This window comes from Agelaius phoeniceus, chromosome 6 (assembly GCF_051311805.1).
Source record: "Agelaius phoeniceus isolate bAgePho1 chromosome 6, bAgePho1.hap1, whole genome shotgun sequence".
Lineage (NCBI taxonomy): Eukaryota > Metazoa > Chordata > Aves > Passeriformes > Icteridae > Agelaius > Agelaius phoeniceus.
The window spans coordinates 23,947,696-23,964,432 of NC_135270.1; the positions used below are offsets into that span (position 1 = coordinate 23,947,696).

General features: G+C 47.4%; 1 protein-coding gene across 5 annotated transcripts in view; it reads left to right on the forward strand.

Annotated features, from left to right (window-relative positions):
- The first annotated feature begins 1,822 nt into the window (after window positions 1–1,822).
- Window positions 1,823–16,737, forward strand: part of PRDM11 (PR/SET domain 11) — a 49,057-nt gene continuing 34,142 nt past the window's right edge. For 4 of the 5 annotated variants that reach the window (XM_077180019.1, XM_077180021.1, XM_054635794.2 and 1 more), the window contains exon 1: window positions 2,519–2,735. The gene's annotated coding sequence lies outside the window, so the exon portion shown is untranslated. Of the gene's footprint in view, window positions 2,231–2,518; window positions 2,736–16,737 lie in introns of those variants that run through there. The other variant, XM_077180020.1, reaches the window with a different exon arrangement.

Sequence of the window (16,737 nt, forward strand, 5' to 3'; positions counted from 1 at the left end):
GAGCATCCACCCACTCTGGTGTGGCGTCCTTCAGAGGGCAAAAGTAGATATCTGCTACACCATGGACCACCATGGGCTGAAGGGACACACCTTTGCCTCACCATGGTGTTCTCCACAGGCTGCCAGGGAATCTCTGCTCTGGCACCTGGAGCACCTCCTCCCCTCCTTCTTCAACTGACTATGGTGTCTGGAGAGCTGTTTTTCCTTCCCTTTTAAATGTGTTATCACAGCGGTGCTTCCACAGTCACTGATGGGCTTGGCCTTGGCCAGCAGTGAGTTCAGCTTGGATCTGGCTGGAGTTGGCTCTGTCAGACATAGGGGACATTTCTGGCAGCCTCTCACAAAAGACACCCCTGTAGCCTCCCCACCACCCACACCTTGCCACACAAACTCAACACACCTGACTATTAAACATATAAAAGCGACTGCACACATTAAAACAAGGCAACTCCCTCTCAATAAATTAGCATGCCTGTGTTAACAGGAAGACATAATAGCTGTTATTTATAGTGCATTTACATATTTAATTTTCTTTACAAATAAAAGATTTATGCCTCCCTTTGAGCCTCCCCTTCAGCCTTTCACTACAATAGCTATAACTAAACTATTACTCCAAATTAGCCTGGCATTCAGCATGCATTTATATTACTCACATGATTTTTATTGGTTTTTTAGTTATTATTTTTCCTCTTGGTTCATTCATCAATCATATTTACAAACCCATTGTTGCACTTAATGCCAGTTGAGTGTTCTCACACATTTCAGCACACAGACAGAAACTGCAAACTAGGGCAGCTCTATTAGGATCTCTAATATTTCTGAGGAGTCTGAAGGTGCTGACAGCTTATGGTCTTTCCAAGGCAAGTGCAAGTGCCTCAAAGTCCATCTATCTGCAGTTACTGGAAGGGGTAAAATGACACCGCACGCTTTTCCTCTGAGAACGAATCCTCTCCCCAGAGGTTAGAAATGGGGAACAAAAAGCAAACTACAGTGGGAGATCTGAGGACTGATACTCATTTGAACTTCCGAATAATCATCTGTGCCATACTGGCTGCTTTTTCAAAGAGCTTATTTTGAAGCCGAGTTGATTACCTTCCTTGTTGTTTTGCCAATTTAAATTAAGTGATACATCAAGACCTAACCCTGAAGTTCTGCCACCCCACAATGCTCAGTGAGAGCAGTGGAAGCAGCTCCAGGATGGCAGAAGCAGGCCTCTATTTTGCTTGGGCTATAAACGTTTTTAGGTTTTGTCCTCACTCAACTTTTCTCTTCTTTACAGCAACTTTGTATAGTAGGCATTTCAGAGTGGAGAGTATCAAGAGAGAATTTATTTCTCAGGACCGCAGAAAACAGTGTTTCTCAGGGCTACAGAAAATGGGAAGTAGTTCCTAGAATCCAATCGGGCACATTTTCACCACAACCCTGTTTGCATTCAAGTCCATTGTCAACTGAAGGAACTGGAAAATTATGGCTATTTATCCATTCCTCTCTTTACCCCCCGTTGTGCCTCTTTTGGCAAAGCAGCTGAAGAGTTTGCATTGTTTCAAATTTAATGCTTGCAGATGGTTTTTATTTAGATTTTGTTTTATTGGTGAGACACGCTTCCTCTGTTTATTAAATTGTGCCTAGTTTTTGTCATCCGTGATGTTGCCCGCAATTTCTGCGCAGAGCTCGAGGGTAGGGTTTGTTGTTACTGTTGCTGTTGGGTGGGTTACTTTTTGGGGGGGTAATCTGAAATACGATCGAGCTCCGAGCGCCGGGGAAACAGCGCGTCTTCTCATTCACTTTTTCCCGCGGAAGAGCATGAGGCTCCTGCCGGGCGGGCAGGGGCGCGGGGTGCTGCCGGGGGAACGGGCGCCCGCCCCGGGGCAACTCCGCCTCCGGCCCCGGCCGGCGGGGGAGCCCCGGGGCACGGCCGCGGGCGGGGGTCACGTCTGGCCGCCGTGCCCCGGAGGCGGGCGGCCCCGAGGACGCGGGCGGGCGGCCGAGTCTCGCTCCGCGGGGCGCCGCGGCGGCTGCCGGGCGGCGGCAGGTGGTGGCCGCGGCAGCGCCCGGGGGTAGCCCGGCGGCTCCGCCGGGACGGGCCCCCTCGGTCGGCGGCTCCCCCCTCACGGTGCCCGCGGGCCGTCCGGACGGGTTTTGTCCTCCACAGCCCCCCCGAGCCCCCGGCCGGCCGCGGGCGCTGATCGCCGGCGGCTCCGCGCGGAACTCGCAGGCTCCGGAGCAGGAGGTGGGAACCGCGGGCGGTTTGGGCTTGCTCGGCTTCTTCTGCGTTTGTTTTTTGGTGCTTTTTCCCCCCCTAGCTGTATGCGGCTTTTGGGGTTTGTTTTTTGTTATTTTTTCCCCTCCTCTTTTCCACCGCGGGTATTTGGAAAGAAAGCGGGAATGCCGCGGCCCCGGGAGAGCCTCGGCGGGCCGGGCCGGGCCGGACCGGGCGGGCCGGCGGCGCCTCCCCCCGGTTCGGGGGGTCCCCGGGCTCGGCCCCCGAACGCCCCTCTCTTCCGTTCTCCATGTCATTTCCTGTGCTAATAAGATGGTGGTCACGGCCGGGAGGGAGGGAGCCGCCGCTGCCGCCTCCGCCGAGCCCGGCCCGGCCCCGGGACCCGTCCTCGCCTGGGACTAGCCAGCGGGGCCGGCGGGGTGGGAGGGCGCAGCCAGCCGGGCTCCCCCCGCCCCTCCCGGGCGGAGCGGGCCCCCCGACGCCGAGGCGGGCTCCCCGCGCCCGCAGTGCCGAGGTGAGTCAGCCTCGCTGGTAGCCAAGGTGGCCACGAAAATGGCTGCGGAGCGCGGGGGGAAAACCCGTCCCAGCCCGGGGGGGAGGTCCGGCCGAGGGGTGCCTGCAGCGGGTGGGGCGGTGGCGAAGACCCGCGGGCACAGGTATCGCCCCCCCCTTCCCCGCCCGCCCCGCTTTTCCCCCTCGGGGCGGGCTGCGCGGGGCCCGGCCCGTCCCCGCCGCTCCCGCCGCGCCGCTCCCGCCCGCGCCGCGGCTGCGCCCGCCCGGCCCCCCCGCCCCGCCCGCGGCCGCTAGCGGGGCCGCGACTGACGCGGCCGGCGGCCAATGGGCGGCGGGGGCGGGCGGGCGCGCGCCACATTGGAACGCGGGGGCGGGGCGCTCCCGGGCGGCGGCGGCGGCCGCGGGACACGGGTGCATCCCCGGGGACACGGGCACCCTGACTGCGGGATACGGGCACACCCCCGGGGACACGGGCACCCCGACTGCAGGACACGGGCACACCCCCGGGGACACGGGCACCCCGACTGCAGGACACGGGCACAGCCCCGGGGACACGGGCACACCCCCAGGGACACGGCTACCCCCGCCGTGGGACACGGGCACGGCCCTTGCGGCATCGCTCGTGCCTCGTGCGCAGAGCTCGGGCAGAGCTGCCCTTACGCCGCTCAGCCGGGACGCTCTCTTAACTCGCGCAGAAAAACTCCAGATGCACCTTCTTGAGCCTTCTTCCTTCTGTGGGTTTGGGGTTGTTTTTAAAGTTACAGAATTTCTCAAGTTTCTTTGCAAATGGTGCTATAGCGCTTATATTTCAGAGGGAAATGGAAGATGCCTCTAGAGTCCCCTTTTCAGATCCTTAAAAAAAAAAAATAAACTGGCCTGTGGGCAAAACTGTTGGCTCACTGTTGCTTCCTCTTTTTCCTGTGATAAATGCCTCTCATTAGTGGGAGGAGAACTGGCAGAACCAGCTTAAAAAAACACCAGCCTAACTGTAAGATAGGATTGTTTTCCAGCACTTGGAGGTGTGTGCAGCGGTTTGTTGAGCAGCAAAGGAGCCCCAGCCCGAAATATCCAGCAGCCCCTTGGATCCAGTCCTGCCAGCAAGGTTTAACTCCCTGTGAGACTGGCAGAGCACAAGGTCACTGCCTGGGTTGGGCTTCACAGCCCCTAAATTTCCGTTTGTCTAATGACCCAGATTATAAGCAGTGAAAGTGGAAAGGGAAACCAGTCTCCGGACTTTAATGAATTGTGTATAAACCACTTTTGCTTTTCAAGTGCAAGCTGCAGTCAGAAACAAAGGTATTGAGATGATGGGTGTTTGCTTCTTGCAAGGGGTGCTTTTGGACCAAAGGTGCTCCTGCTCTAGAAGGAATGGTTTAGCACAGGGCTGAGTGGTGTGGAGCTCTTGAAATACATGCAGCCTGCAAAGAACTCAAATGTTGATGTGGCCAAGGACTGTGTTGGCAAAGGAGGGATTGGCTACTGGAACCACTCACCAGGGAGGATTTGAGGTAGCCATGGGAGAGGCCAAAGTTTGGCTCTTGGCTAAATGGTGAATTGACCTCACTGTGGCTGAATTGACCTCACTGGAGCAGCAGGACCAGGACATGTTGTTTTTCTCTCCTGCCCAGGAGTCATGTCAAAGGCTGCTGCTCCTTCCCCAGCTGTTTGTGGAGCATGAAGGAGGTCCTGAGGCTCCTGACTCCGTGCTGGCTTTGGTGCAGACTTTCTGGTTTTGGGATACTGGCCTGTTGTTTCTCTGCCATCTTTGTGGACCATGCATGAAGCATGGTGCGTTCTGGTGCAGTTTGTGGGGGATTCTCAATGTCAGCCTTATTGCTCACTGATACACTGATAGCAATTACTTGCACTGTTTTAACAAGTAAAGGTTATTGTGAGGATAGTACCTGTTTTTAAATAATGGGGGCGAAAGCAAGGACTTCTTTAAAACCTGGTATTTTATGAACTGATACAAGGTCCATCTTACTGGGATGGGCTGGGGGCAGCTTGTTTCTCATATTCCTTGCTGGAAAGTGATGGAACTGCTTGAAATCGGTAGGAGCGATGTAAAGGTTGTGAGCACTGCATGAGGAGCCTGAAGCAGGAGCGCCCCTGCGTTGCAGCAGGCTGGCTTTGTGATCAGGGGGATACAGGCATTGTGGGGAGTGAAGCTGCCACTCTGAGTCAGGAAACAAAGTGTCTATATCAATGAGAAATACAACAAGCCCGGGCAAGAGAGGTGTTTGGTCCTTTTATGGAGAGTGCCATGTACACGTTATCTTTCTGTGTTTTTTTTTTTTTAATATTCTTTTTTCTTTTCGTTTCTCATGTTGGTTAATTCCCAAATGGAGTGTTGGGTTTTAAGGTTGTTTTCTTTTCACATGTCCATTTATGCAAGAGAAGTATATGCTTTTACCTAACTCTTTATTTTTAAAGTTGCTGTTAGCAGGGCCTGTCCCTTGGTGCTACTAAACTATTCCCAGAGCTCTTAAAATGCTGCCTAATATTTGTGACATTTTGGGGTAGCATATTTAAAATCATTACTGCCAATCCAGTGGTGTTGGGTGTGAAGATTTGCATGGAGAAACTAAATGTAGTCCCAAAGAAAGAATGGTTTGCGTTTGTTTTTTTGTTTGATAACAAAATAGTAATGGTATAGTTTAACTTGGGGACTTTCAGAACAAAGAGCTAAGGTGCTAAAACTTGATCTGAGGACTGGACCAGTAAGAAGTAGTGACTGTTGTTTCCAGTGGAGTGAGTACAGGTGGGAACTTGTGATGCTTCCTCTGCACTGGGAATATGTGTCCCTGAGATCTGTGATTTTCCTAAGTAAAGCAAAAACAAGCAAATATCACTTTTATTCTTCAGTTTGCATTGCAGCTTTCTGGCATTTTAAGAAATCTGGAGTCAGCTGGATACGCATCAGGGTTTGCTTGATTGCATCAGTGCTGAGTTGTCTGATCTGTTCTCTCACCTGAGCACAGACCCTTCAGACCCCGGGGCTGGGAGCTGCTTGAGGCACAGGCATAGCCAGTGAAGGGCAGTCAGCACGTGCAGTATCAATCTGCCACTTGCTCAGTTCCGCTGGCATTGAGCAAGTGGCAGATTTCCTGCTGGCCTGCAAGTGGGGTGCCCTGGTGTGGGATGCTGGCTTTACTGCTTCACATTTCACCCCTTGTCATGCTCGTGGCGTTTCTCATTGTAAGCACGGCTGTACAGCGCTCCTGCCTGAGGCTCACTCGTAGCGGGTGAAGTTTCTAGGAGCAGAGCTCTTGTGCAGCTGCAGACAATTCTAGTGCCTCCTCTTGCACTGATGCCTCTGCAGTAGTGGAGTAAAGAAGGCTTTAATTTCACAGGGTTTTCTGTTCTCCCTGTGACCTCTTCTCTGCTACCAAAGGTGTTTTTAAATAAAGTCTCTAGAGAAATGTTCCTTCTAAAGCTACACAGTAAAATGTGGCTTTTCAGGAATTCCTGCTAGTTAAACTTGTCTGTGCAAGTGGATTCCAGTAGCAAGTCCAACCACCCTAAGAAAAGTAGAGGACAAGGTGAGAGGTTCATGCAGTCCTGTATGGCATCTTAGGAAAGAAGATGAGGGAAAAGTGCTTTGGAAGGGGAAAACTTTTGCAGGTACAGGAGGCCAAAGAGCAGTGGAAAATAGAGCAATCCTGTGGTGTATTTGAAAAGTAGAGGTAACCAAGGTGGATGGAGAGGAAACCTGGTGAGGAGAGCAGCACAAGTATCCCATGCTGGAGAAGTTTTTCTTTTTAATGCCCACCACATGAGGGACAATACTGATAGAAAAGTCGGGGAGAATTGAGAGTAAAAAAGCAGAGATTAAGGGGGACATTTTGACTTGGCAACTAGAATGACATTTTCCATTTGGTTTTTTAGATGTCTGGTCACTGTCCTCTGCACCTAGGCTTTGAAGTTCAGCTAGAATTGAAGGTGGTGGTACTGGCACAGGCATTTTTCCAACTTCCATCCCAAGCTCTTCACATAACTGCAAGAACATATGTTTTTGCAGACACAGTCAAACAATTCAAAATATTGACACTTAAAGCTTTGCTGTTGTGTTTCTTGGTCATGGCTCCATTTGTGGGGGCAGGATAATTGTATCCTTCAGAGCTGTTGTGAAAGGGCACTTCTCTCTGCAAGGCTGGGAGGCAGTACTCAGGCTCAGAACAGTTCCTCTGCAGTCAGAAGGTAAAAGCATTATAGGTATAATTTAAGATTTAAGCTGCAGAAACTGGCAGCCTCCAGCAGTCAATCAGTAATGTGTACTGCAGAACTGTTTCAATGCAGTCCCTCGCTCATGGACAGCCATCAGTAAGGGGCCCATCAGAAGGGTCTGTCATAAGCCAAGTAGTCCAATTTGAGCATGCTCTGATAAATGGATTCCTTTCTCTAGCCCCTTTCTTCTCCCTTCCTCAGGCTTTGGCTTTTCAGCAAGGCTGGTTTTCCTTCACCTGTAGTGACTTGTCCAAGAGGAGCGGCTGCTGTTCTAAAGCCTGGGCATCAAGCCCTGCTGGGGCTGCCACTCCCAGCACTTGCCTTGCTGCCTGTGCTGCTGTCAGCTGGGGCTGGTTTCTGCCCGTGGAAACCTGGCTGTGGGTAGTGAGCGAGATGTATAAGGACAGAGTGGTAAAAGTTCATGGGAGGTGATGTGGGGGATTAACTCACGGAGCAGCTCTAGGGTTGCTGTAATTAGCTTCCCTGAGAGCCAGCAGTGCTCCTGCCTTGCGCAGTGGGAGCTGAAGCACTGAGCATCCTGTGCTGGTCCCCCAGCCAGGTCATCTCTGTGGGCTACAGGCACTGGTTCCAGGCTCCTGACTATGGATCAGGGCGTCTAGGACACACAACTCCAGTGGTCCTCCACTAACACCCTTTCAGAGTGTTTCAGAGTGTTGAAGGCTGCTAATTGGAGTTGGTATTGGTCAGGACCATCAGTCATTTTCAGGCTGATAATCAATATGAAATATTTTCTAGTGCTTTCCTCTTTTAGTACAATGAAGTTTTATTTTGAAAATGTATCATATGAACTGCATCATAATATTCTGGGTGGAGTTAAATGTGTACCTTCAACTGCAGACTTGAAACTAAGTGTTCACAGCATCTTCCTTGAAAGACATCTCAAGTTTGACCCAGTATGTTCCGCTTTACACCTTTCATTTGTATAAACCTTGATTTCCTCATGTCTGTGTATATCAAGGGGATTTGCTGTTGTTTGGGTTTTTTAATTTGTTTTCTTCTGATGCTGCTGGAGTATTTCATGTGGTCTGCTCTTTCTTTGACTTGGAGACTCCTTGCTTGGAAATGCTAATGAAAATGCTAAATACACCACAGTTTGCAGAGTACAGTCCTCTTATCAATTCAGGGGAAATTAATGAAAACACTTGGAAACTGACTGACGAAAAAATCCATACTGATGACACAGAAGCATGCTTTTATGAGCAATAAAATATATTCTATAGTTGTCATGTTTCACACCTAGGCTTGCCGATTATCTTTTCCAAGATCAAATTAGTTCAATCAGCTTTTGAAGACTAGAAGCTTTTAAATTACTATTTTTCTCTTCCCTTTGTGATTGTAAAGACAACATTATTATGAATGGTATGTTTGTAAGTTGCTTTTTTCCTAGAAAATTCTACCACATGTTACCAGCGGGGCCAGCCGCTCTGTGGGTGTAGGGGTGCCTGGCCCTCAGCGCAAAGTCCCAGCAGCTAATGCTGCATTGCTTTGTAAAGGTGGTAGCTCCAGAACAGCAGATCCACTTATTGCATCTCCTGGATGTGCTGAGACAGATGCTAATGTGTCCTCTCTAGCTGTAATGGAGTTAACTAGTGATTGGCTGGGTGGTTTTATTAACCAGCTCTCATTACTAGTCAGGTGTTGAGATGTTGCTTTTGAATTCTTGTAGGAGAGTTGGTGAATGTTTGTAGTCCCTTAGTGACTTGCACACGTGAAGTCATTCTGACATGCTTCCTCTGCTTTTTGGACTGGAATTGAATGAGTTCTTGGACTCTTTCCGTGCTTCTGCTAATCAGTGTTTTAAAAATGTCTGTAGTGTAAAGGACCAGGTATTTCTGTGCAATCCACTACCTTTATGTAGAAGACTGCACGTATAGACCAGAAGTGCTTGGCCCCTGCTGAAATGTTTTTCTAGTTAGCTGTGTTAGGATATGCACGGTCTGAACACCCCTCTCTCTGTATGGAAGGGAATGTGCAGATCAAATTGTGGTGGTGGTGAATTCAGCACACGGATATCTGGTTTCTTGGCAGATCTGACGCTGGGAGTATCTGGGCTGCTGCCTGCCCCAAGGAAAAGGGGGTCGGTGTGACCCATGCTCAACCACGGCTCATCCAAGCCATGTAACACGAGTCCCTAACCTGTAGACAGATTTACCAGCTCTGAATAATGTCTGTTGTGCTGTGAGATCTTATCTTCCTAATGGCCTGCAAGAGGGTACAAATGAGGAGAAATAAATACTGCTCTTGCTTTTGCTTCCTCTGCATTTTGTGGAACAGTTGATGTGTTCTCATTTTGCTGCTGTGTTTGTTAGTGCTCTTAAAGGACTGGGCTAGTTGGTCAGAATTTTGGGAACAAGTGAAAGTAAGATCTGCTCCCACCTTTTCATTTTCTCCCACATACTCTTTCCCTATTTGCTGAACAAGTAAAAAGAAAGGAGCTGCCTGTTGTGTCCTGAAGTCTAAAAAGAGTGAAACCACTGTAACAAGCACAGAAGAGCTGTTCTGTAACATCCTTCCACAGAAGCAGGCACCAACTAGATAAATGGTACCAAAGCAGGATTTTAGCTTCATTTTATATCTGTACTCATAGGTCCCAATGGAATGGGGATTCCCCTGCACCTGAAACTGCCTGCCTAGAGGTATTGGTGCTCCAGAGGCTTTACAATTTTACCTTTGATTCCTGAAGCTTTTGAGTTGGGTGGTGAGAGGGGGCATTGTCCAATAACCAGCTGCCTTCTGGAAGTCCAGAGGTCTCTTGTAGGAGTGGAAGTTTCTCATCAGCCTTTGGGGTAAAGAGCTTTGGGTTGTGATTTGTAATTAATAGTATGCTCAAGAAACTTTCTGTCATGTGACTATATCAAGAGTGAAATCGTGTTTTGTGATTCCTGACAGAATTTAGCAACAGTCTTACAAAAAAATCACTGGTGTATTGTAAAGGCAGACCAGCACTTGGTTGTTGCTGCTGAGTGGGTTGTTGGTTTTGTGCAGGAAAAAGTAGCTCTGGCAAAATGTGCTGAATTTTCTGAGTTGCTGGGACAGTTAGATTTTAGTGGATAGCTTGTCCATGGTTCACAGACGTGTGTGCAAGCCTGTCCATCCATTTGGTCTTCTGACACCACTAAACATTCACCAGTGGAAGAAAGAGACAGCATACTGCAGGTAATCGTTCTTTCTAAAAGAAAGGAAAAGCTGAAACTTCTGGGAAAGTGTTGAGTGAAAGGCCATCTTGTTAGAAGATGGATGTGCTTTCAGAGGGGCTAATTTCGACACTAAGGAAATATATGTAGAGCTGATTGCTGGCCAGGTGCCAGTGACTGAAGGGCACCAGAGGCTGAAATGCCAGGTAGCGCTGGCACTTCAGCCCATGACGGTTGGGTTGCATGAATTATCCCTCTGCCTTCCAGCTAATTTTATCCTGTTGATTTTTCATGAATCATTTCCCATCTCTGTGGGTTAGAAATTAAAGTGGAAGTTTGCTAGCCAGAATAGCCACATCTGCTATTTAGAAACTAATGTCTGGGGTTTGTTTCCTGCCCACCCCCACACCTTCCCTTTCCCTTTTTACCTCCATCATTGTTGAAATACATGAATCACTAGTGTTGCTCATCTACAGCAATTTTTAGGCTGACCAGCCTGCGCAGGTGCAGGGGTCTTCTGGGTGCACGTGACCTCCCTGTGGGCAATGGGGTGGCAGGCAGATGCTCAGTGCTATGTGGCAGGGTCCCAGGTGCACAGTGATGCTGGCAGGACCTCACCAGGGCATTTTGAATTTCCTACATGTGCTTTATAAAACATTAAAGACACTCCAGTGTCTTTTCCCTCTCCCAGCACAGCAGAAGAGCAGGAGTGTGACAGTGGCCCAGCCTGTTATGTGCCTATCAAACACTTCCTCTCTCCAGCTTTTTTGTCTGTCCATGAATGAGAGTAAAAGGTCGTTTGGGCAGTAAATACTCTGCTTCCCTTTGTTGAACTGTGTGCCCTTGAGTGACAGCTGGGCCAGCAGCAAGGGAAGGATAAGTTCATTATTCAGAAGTTGAGGGCTACAAGTATTCAGAAGTTGAGGGCTCCACTTGGGAGTTGCATTGCATGGGGTCCTGTTGGTGAGCAGTTTTGCTGGCAGCTGTGCTAAGGAAAAAAGCACATTCCCTTGAAGTATAGTGAGCACTAGATGAGTGAGAGGAGGTCTCTCTCTAGCTTGCTCATGTTCACTTCTAATGAGTCTTGGTGGATCGCAGCAAATACAGGAGACTGAATGAGTGATTGTGTTGGGACAGTTTTGAAAATTGCCAAGTGGATGGCCTAGGAAAATAAAAGCTGGGTAGCATGACACCAATCCTGGGAAAATATAAAGTTATTCATGCCTGAAAATTGGTGTCAGGGAAAGTGTTGTGTACTTCTTAAAAAGGTTTGATTTTGTTCTTGGAGAAGTTTACTGTTGGTTTAAAGATACGTCTCTATATGTGATATATATAATTACATATAAAGGGCAGCTAATTCAGTGTGCGAGAACCCAATTAATATCCAATGGCAGAGAATATCAATGAAATATATGTGGCTTAGGAAGTGAAGGTAGTGACTGATAGAGAACCAGCATACAATAAATAAGCTGAAGTGGCAGTATAAACAGTAAGGGGGATGAAGGATACGCTAAGCTAAAGGACAGAACTAACACACTAATAAATCAACTGTTTGAGAATTTACTTTAAGATGAATGTAGAAAATACCTTCTCAACATCAAAAGATCATGGTTCTGGCATTGCCACCTTAGATGAGGGGAGCAAATAATCCAGCTATTTTAAGCTAGAGCTTGATCATTTTACAGAAGAGTCTCTGCAATATGATATGTGGAGGCTGTGTTTTCAAAGAAGTAGAGTTGATGACCCTTCTCTTCAGATAAGGGGAAGGGAGAAGCCAGTTCTGCCTGACACTTACTCAGTGATGCAGAAGACATGACTCATCACTGGCAAACTGGGTAGATGAAACATGTTTGGTGAATTGTAGCTGTTGATAGGGGCAGGACAGTGTAATGCAGTTTGTTTGGTAAATGAGATTATTGAAACCAAGTCATTTTCACGCAGACAAGTGGAGATTTATGAACCTGGAAAGGCATGTCCTGAACGTGATCTGTGAAGGGAGGCTGTGTCCTGAGCAGTCCCATGTGAGAACATGGGGGTCAGAATGGGCAGGCGGCCCTGGGGAGCTTTCTGTGCCAGGTCCTAGTGGGAAAAGACAGCCATGATTTCAGACACAAGCAGGGTGGTAATGAATCAGGGTGAGGAGGTAGTTTTACATCTGTAAACTTCATATTTACTTCAGAATCAGTATTACATCAGTGTGGCTTTCTAGTGCCAGCATCTTGAACTAATACAGAGAAAATTGGAAGAGTTACACAGAGGAATGATACAAATTGTTGGAAAGCTAAGAAGATACTGCATGGCTACATATCCAGGGCTCTGCTCTGTATGTGGTTTTATTCAGTCCTTATCACTATTGCTATCCAAACACCTTTCAGTAGTGCCTTAAGGAAGAAGGCTTACAGCTGCCACTTAGTTGTACTCTTATTCTGTCCTTAGGGAGAAAAATGGTAAAATAACATCTAGTTTTAGTACTGGGGCTTTGTGTCTGTTTGTTTTAACTTTATAAATGTAGGTATATATTTATGTTGAAGCCAGAGGCAAAGAAGTTCAACTGGTGGTTCTGACCAAAGATGGTGAGGTTTATTACAGCCATTAACCTGGGAAGCAATTCTTTCCAGTTGCTCAAAGCAGTGTCCCAGCATGCTGGGTATTTCACCCTTTCCCATCAGGTTCCAGGGCCCTTTGGAAGAACTCTTGCCTGGTGCCCAGAACTAAAAAGAATCACATATGACTTGTCTGTGATGGGGATTAACAACTGAGATAAACTCATGGAACGTTGGCTTCTCTTCCTCTTGCTAGTCTCACATGGAGATTTTGTCCTTTTTGAGGGCTAAAAGGAAAGGAGTGGGAACTTAAGGGGTGTCAGTCAGATTGTCCTAATTCTCATTTCTATCCTAAAACTGTGATTCTGTGAGATCAATGCAGGGAGCTGAGTACAGGAAAAATGAGATGTTTCCATGTATTTTAAAAATGCAAGTCACTTATGTATTCTTTCAACTGCAGTAAGTACCTGCCTTGGTTCTGTGGCGTGTTGCACTGTTTCAGAGGCTTTTAGGCTGCATGGGGCTTTACATTGTCAGCATCCTGCTTGTTTGAGTCCTTACTCAATACTTAACATGGAGAAGTTGCATCAAGTAATACCTGCTTTGCATAGGCTGTGCTGATCCATGACAGTGCATGGACCAGCACATGGATCCTTTTCTTACTCTCTCTGAGATCAACAAAGGGCAAATGCTCTGAGACCACAACACAGAATTTTGTGACAAATCTTGTAAAGTTATCAGTATGTTCCATCTTCACTAGAAGCCATCATAAAACAAACTTAAGATTAGTTCAGGGGTTATTTCAGAGGTTTTCTGTCTTCTTCCCCCTCTGAAATGTGTCTGTCATGAAGCAGATCATGGAGGGTTTTGATAACATGTTTTGGCCATGAATCATGTAAGAGCGACATTGTGAACTCATCTCACATCCATTAGAGACTACAGGAGGAGTTCCAGGTTGGCAAACCAGAATTTCCCTCTTCCCAGCTTATCTGCAGTAAGGATGGCAGTGGGAATTTGGTGTTGTGGCACCCCATTCTGTTTGTCATGTCAGTTGCTGGTCTTGGGCAAGTTAAAACCAGTGGAAATTCTCAACCTTCCCTGCTGTATAGCAGGTTTAGGTTTTGTTTTTCTGAAGCTTACTCTCCAAGCTTCTTCAGAAAGCTGCAGAAAAACTGGTGGCGTTTCCAGGTATCTTTGTTGTAGTCCTGACCTTCTTCAAGTGTTTTCAGAATTTGAAACTCAAACAAAATATTTCATACTTCTGGTAAATTTATGGCTTCTGAGTGTATGGAGTAATTGATAATAAGTTAAACAAGTCCTGGTCACAGCCCATGGCTGCTCAAATCCTACATCATGGGTGACCTATAATTTTCACTAATTAAGTTTGAATTTGTGACTGTTTCAGCTTGTTGTCAGATGTGCTGGCTGCATTCAGCCTTGCTCTGTGGCCATCAGAGAAGAGCCCTGGCCTTGCAGCAGGCTGGCGGACAGGTCATGGGGTCTTGCCCTGCTGCCACCAACCTTTGCTGTGCCAGGACACTGCTCCCCTGCACCCCCGGGTGGAGGACAGCCTCACCCACAAAAATGTTGTACTTTTGTGGGGAAAGTGCTGTGGAAACCATCTAGGCAAAACCAATTTTCCCAGTGGAGCATTGGCTTGTATCTGTCTGTGGACAGTGGTCATCCTCTGAGCAAGCTGGTTCTCCCTCTTACTTTGTGGGATCTTTGATCTTTCAGAGTTTGTGCTGGCCATAAGCATGAACTGCATGGCCAGCTGGTACTTCATAAAGTGACTTGAAGTGGTTGGCATGGCTGAGGACCTTGGTAAGGGCATTCACCTCCAGGAGAACGGTCAGCCTGGGTCTTCCGTGGCTGTATGGGGGGCAGCTCAGAGCCTTGAATGCTGTGCTTTATTCCCTGTTCTCAGCTTGTCAGTAGCTGACTGTTCTGGATTACTATTTCTGGTAATAATATGTGACTGTAGAAAAAGCATACGAGCTCACGTCCATTTTTCACCATGGGCCTTTAAAATGTGGTACTAGCTATGCAAGATCTGCCTTAAAAGAAGAGGAGATGACCTCCAGAAGGTCAGCAGTGAGAAGCTGAGTGAAGGAACTGTGTGCTGAGGAGGGGATGGATTCCTATATGGCTGTTTCACATGAAAGAATGTCCCAGTCTGGGAAACCTGCCAGTAAAATGTAAAATTAAAGCTCTGTTTTGGAGGCTGATCCATGCAGATAAGAGCCTGTGACTGTTAACTAATAACTACAAGAGTGGCAGTGATAAAGGCAGCATACTTGAGGACAGGAATTCACAGGTTTGTTCATGCTTAACCCCATTTGGAGGTTTTGTCCTGCATTGGAGATTAATAGCTCAGATGTTCTTGTGTTTTCTACTTCCCTGATTTTGAGCAATATGGCAGAGCCACTGGAGATCTTAATATGTGTCATCCAGAAATATGCCTGCTTTGTAAAGAAAACAGGAGGGGTTATGTGGCACTGCCTGTGAACCTAGGGGTGATCCAGGGATGCCTCTTGGGATTTGTACAGTCACACTAGTGTCCTGTATTTGCCAAGGACCACTGTGCACAACTGCCTTTGCTATCCAAAGCACTTGATGTTGTGTGTAGACAGCACCTGGGTCATCACAGCATCTCTCTGACCAGGGATTGATTGGCCTTACTGACATGCTGCTAGGATGTTGCTGTAGGCTGTGTGCCCACTGAACGTTGGGAAGGCTAAATGTCCTGGTAGGCACAGGGACATGCACAGGTGAGGCCAAGTACGCCCTGGGAATACCCTCAGCAGTAACCAAGGAGCCTGCTGTTCTTGCGCTTACATGGCACTTCTCCACATCATCTGAAATCTTCAGAGGCTCTTCACATATAGGTGCTAGAACAAACACAGTTATAAAAAATGTCAAGAAAACCCCAAAACAATGGAGTGGAAGGAGTGAAAACTGCAGAATGTGAACTAGACTCTTACAGCTGTAGAAAGCTAAAGGGGGTGGAGAAATGACAATAAAGATAAACTAATGAGCAGTGAAATTGAGAAAAATTAAACACCACTTTGAATACATCAGAAGCTAAGAGTCCTAAAAGCACGGTCATCTGCTGAGGTCTGGAACTGGAGAAATGTCATATTTTTTCTCCTGGAAGAAAAGCTAGAAGGTGTTACCAGTTACAGCAGCAGTGTAATGCTCTGTGTTGTAGCAGTGGCTACAATTAGCAAATAGCAGCTATTACAGCAGTATATTTTAAAGTTTGCTATTCTGGCTTACTTGCGTCCAGGGATTTTAAAAGGCCTGGCTGAGCAGTGCTCTCTGAGCCATAAATGCTAATTTTAAAATAATTTAAAAAAAATAAATGAAAGCATGTATAATGAGTTAGACTTTAAAAAAATGTTGTCTGTTACTCTTAAGCACGTAGGCCAATGTTAAGTTTAACTGGGCAAATTAAACTAGGCTAACTGCAGTCTGATGTTCACTTCCAGTAAAATAACGTAACAGCTGATATGGATCAGATTGGTCATGAGTTAAGGGGCATTAATTGTAATAGTCAGTCTGTACAGGTTTTTTTTTTAATAGTTCTTTTCTAACCTAATATGATTTTCTGGTGTTGCTATAATTTTACTAAAGGTAGAACTGTTGGTAAGTCTGGCATGTTTAATGCACTGAAATTGTGCAACAAGTCACGGGAATAAATAGGTGGGATGATTCATTGTGTCACACACGCACTGGAGTGAGGCCAGAGGAGGGAGGGCCATGAAGATGATCAGAGGGCTGGAGCACCCCTCCTGTGAAGACAGGCTTAGAGACTTGGGATTGTTCAGCCTGGAGAAGAGAAGGCTCCAGGGAGACCTGATTGCTGCCTTTCAGTACTTAAAGGGAACTTTTAAGAAAGCTAGGGACAGACTGACTGGGCTTCTGGCAGTAGTACAAGGGGGAATGGAATGGCTTTAAACTGAAAGAGGGTAGATTTAGATTAGATATTAGAAAAAAGTTATTTACTGTCAGGGTGTTGTGGCACTGGAACACAGAGAAGCTGTGGCTGGCCCATCCCTGGAAATGTTCAAGGCCA